General features: G+C 41.9%; 1 non-coding gene across 1 annotated transcript; it reads right to left on the bottom strand.

The window, feature by feature from the left end:
- Positions 1–3,467: 3,467 nt before the first annotated feature.
- LOC148545464 (small nucleolar RNA R71) lies at positions 3,468–3,575 on the bottom strand. Its single transcript, XR_015901359.1, has one exon. It is a non-coding gene; the product is annotated as a small nucleolar RNA R71 (small nucleolar RNA).
- Between the last annotated feature and the right edge of the window lie 434 nt (positions 3,576–4,009).

Consider the following 4,009-nt stretch of genomic DNA (forward strand, 5'->3'; position numbering starts at 1 on the left):
TTTGCTCAAGTCCCTCAATTTCAGCCAGAAAATACCCGAAATCACAGAAAAACACACAAACTCATAGTAAAGTCCAGAAATGTGAATTTAACATAAAAACTAATGAAAACATCCCTAAAAGTAACCAGATTCTACTAAAAACATACTAAAAATAGTGCCAAAAAGCGTATAAATTATCCGCTCATCAGAAAGAAAAGAGCATTGATAATGAAAGTGAAAAATAAGGGAGGAGAAAGTTAAAAAAATGAGAAAGAATAAAGAGGGAAGAAGAGAGAAGAAAGAAATAAGAAGGGAAAAGAATGATTAGGATTCGGGGAAGAAAAGATAAGATATCTTGGCTGGTCTGGATAAGTTGTGCATCGCATATGATGCGGACGCATGGGTCACGCGATCGCGTGGTGGGTGATAAGTTCAGGTGACGCGGATGCATGAGTCACGCGGACGTGTAGGCCACACGATCGCGTGACCTGATTTAAGCTATTGGCGCGAGTGCAGCCTCGCGTACGCACAACTCTCTGTTTGATACTCATTTTGCCAAAAATTTGGGTGACGCATGCGCGTGGGTGACGCGCACGCGTGAATGTCCTGCTTTTGTAAAACGACGCGGCCGCGTGGGGCACGCGATCACGTGGGAGGGCTTGTGCTTCCAGCATCATTCCAGCCCCACTCCATCATAACTTGCTGCCATGTACCTCTTTTACGTCGATTTTTAGGGCCACGCGTGCGCGTGGGTGACGCGCACGCGTGGGGAGGCTATTGTTCAAAATGACGCGGACGCGTGAGTCACGCGTTCGCGTGGGCATGCTTTTGCCTAAGGCACGCCGCCAGCCACGCTTTCGCGTGACTCTCTGCTTCTTTTCATCCCGCGTCCAAGGCACCTATGTCGCGGACGCGTCAGTGACGCTTACGCGTCGCGTGCCTCTCTCTCTTTTTTTTTGGTGCATAATGCAAATGTAAATGCAGGCTATATGCAGCTATATGCAGAGATTATGAGAAGAGTCATTAACAAAAACAAAATAGAATAAAGTAAAAGAAAACTAAGACGGAAACTGAACGATCATACCATGGTGGGTTGTCTCTCACCTAGCACTTTGCATTTATGTCATTAAGTTGGACGTCTTTAGGCTCATTTTGCTTCTTTTGGTGGCTCTTCCAAGAGGAAAACCTCTAGTCCTTTGTGATCCTTCATCTTCTCACCATGATAAAGCTTTAGGCGATGTCCATTGACCTTCATGAATTTGGAGCTAGAAGGATGACGTAGGTGAAAAACTCCGTATGGCTCTACCTTCTCTACTCTATAGGGACTGATAAACCATTATTTTATGGTTTACATTATGTTTAATTGTATGGTTTTATCAAATCTTTACCCACTTATTCATTAAATAAGCATGCATTTATAATTCCTTCCTAAAAATACTTTATGGTTGAAAACTTGCTTCCTAGAGACTTTTAATTTTGCATTTTAATTCTCCTTTATTCCATTCGATACCGTGATCTGTGTGTTAAGTTTTTCAGGCTTTATAGGGCATGAATGACTTGGAGATTAGAAAGGAAGCTTGCAAAAAATGGAAGGAACATAATAAATTAAGGAGATGACCAGTGAGAAGTGACGCGGGCGCATGGCTCACACGACCACGCGATATAGAGGAAATTGCAGTGATGCGGACGCATGGCTCACGCGACCGCGCGGATTGGAAACTGCATCAGTGACGCAGACGCATGGACGACACGCACGCGTGGCAAGGCAAAACGCTGGATGACGCGAACGCCTGGATGACGCGATCGCGTGACATGCGCGATCTACAGAATCTACAAAATTCGCTGGGGGCGATTTTGGGCCCTGTTTTGACCCAAAATTTGGCCCAAAAAAGCAAATTAGAGCCAGGAAACATGCAGAGACCAAAAACACAACATTGTTTTCCGCCTAATTTTAGTTTGAGATATGATTTTTCCTCTCCTCTAGGTTTTCTGTCCACACATTGATAGTTCTTAGGAATTCGTTTTTATTGCTTTTTGGATTGGGATATTGAGAAGAGTTATTACCTCCGCCAAGACGTCATTCTTCTAGTTTGTTTTCCTTACTTGTCTCTTACTCTTCCATGTCTTCAATTTATTCAGAATTACTATTGGATTATTTTTAGAATTTATGAATACAAGAACTACTTTTTTTTAATTGATCTTTTTAATTATTATTTATCATGTCTTTCTTTATTTTCCTTTCTTATGTTGTGAAGTTTACATTCATAATGAGCGAGTAGTTCCATAACTTGGTTGGGAGTTGATTAAAAGGAGGACCTTGAGTTGGAATGCTCAAGAGAAAAATTGTAATTGGGTTTATTGTTGGATTCTCCTCTAGTCACTGACAATAATCCTTTCCAAGAGAGATGATTGGAACTTGTGAATAGAAATAGCTTTCCAACTTGCTTGACTTTCGCCTACCTAGTAAGGGATAACTAAGCAGAACAACCTTCAATCATCAATTAATCTTAAGAGTACTCCAACAAGAATAGGGCTTCCAACCAATCTACTCCCAGTCAAGGTTTTTATTAAAATTACATAATTTCTCTGATTTAATTTCCTGTTTATCAAATTCAAACCATTTTAGAAAACATCTGATTAATAAAATAGAACACCTCTCTGCAACTCGTTGGGAGATGACCTGGGATTCATACTCCCAGTATTTTAATTTCAATATTGTGACAACCCTTCTAAATTGATCAGTGGATTTTGGTTGGTTAAAAACTGTACTTGTAACGTATCTCTTATAACAATTTCTTAACTCGCCAATTTTCGCCACGTCAATTTTTGGCGCCGTTGCCGGGGAGTTGCAATAGAGTGCTAAGTTATTAATTGGAATTTATTTATTTGCATTTTATTTTATTTTGCTACTATGAGCTACATGTTTCTTTCGTTAAATGACGCGTTCACTTCCTGATCCAAGCTTGCCAGTATTTGGTCCTGAGATTGAAAGAACTATCTCACGAATAAGGCAAGCTCGGCGTCAGTTAGTCCTCTTTGAGGGCGAATCTGAAGCGTCACTTGAGGAAGAAACAAGCTCCCTTTCTGCTGATTCGGTTGATTTATGTGTAGGTGACATGGCAGCACCTAGGAGAATTACTATCCAGGAGGCTGGAGCCCCTGATTTTACAATGCAACCGTTTCAAGCGTATCACCCAGCAGTGGCTACAGACTTTGAAATAAAGACTGCACTGCTCAATTTGATGCCTAAGTTTCATGGCTTACCTGCTCAAGAGCCTATCAAGCACCTGAAAGATTTCCAAGCAGCCTGTTCTACTGTCAGGCGTGATGGTGCAGATGAAACTTCTATTCTGTTGAAAGCTTTCCCGTTCTCTCTTGAGGGAAAGGCGAGAGAGTGGTACTACACTCAACCCGCAGCAACTGTTTCTGATTGGGATACGCTTAGAAGAGAATTTTTGGAAAAATTCTTTCCAGCTGAAGTTACTGATAAACTGAGGAAAGACATTTCCATGATTGTTCAGGACGAATCCGAGACTCTCTATGAATATTGGGAGCGTTTCAACAATCTTCTGGAAGCATGCCCCCACCATATGATTGACAAGATAGTGTTGCTCGGCTATGTCACACAGGGCATGAGGCCCCAAGATAAGACCACACTGGAAAGTGCTAGCAATGGGTCTATGAAAAAGTACAAGACCACTGATAAGGCATGGCAATTGATCAGCGACTTAGCTGAATCTACTCGGAATCACAGGCAAAAACAAGGCCGTTCAAAAGCTGTTGCAGAAGTATCCTCTAGCAGGGAGACTGCTGCTCTAACTCAGAGTATCTGTGAAATGATCAACAACAAGTTCAGCAAGCTTAACCTTCTCCACCACAGCAAAGCCAACAGTTAGTCCCACAGAGAGTGTGCGGAATCTGTGCTGATTATAGCCATTATACTGATGAATGTCCGCAGCTCCAGCAAGAAGACAACACTGTAGCAGCCACTCATAACTTCTATGACCGTCCCAATCAAGGATACAATCAA

The sequence above is a fragment of the Arachis ipaensis genome, chromosome B9, assembly GCF_059453495.1.
Source record: "Arachis ipaensis isolate K30076 ecotype BB chromosome B9, ASM5945349v1, whole genome shotgun sequence".
Classification (NCBI taxonomy): Eukaryota; Viridiplantae; Streptophyta; class Magnoliopsida; order Fabales; family Fabaceae; genus Arachis; species Arachis ipaensis.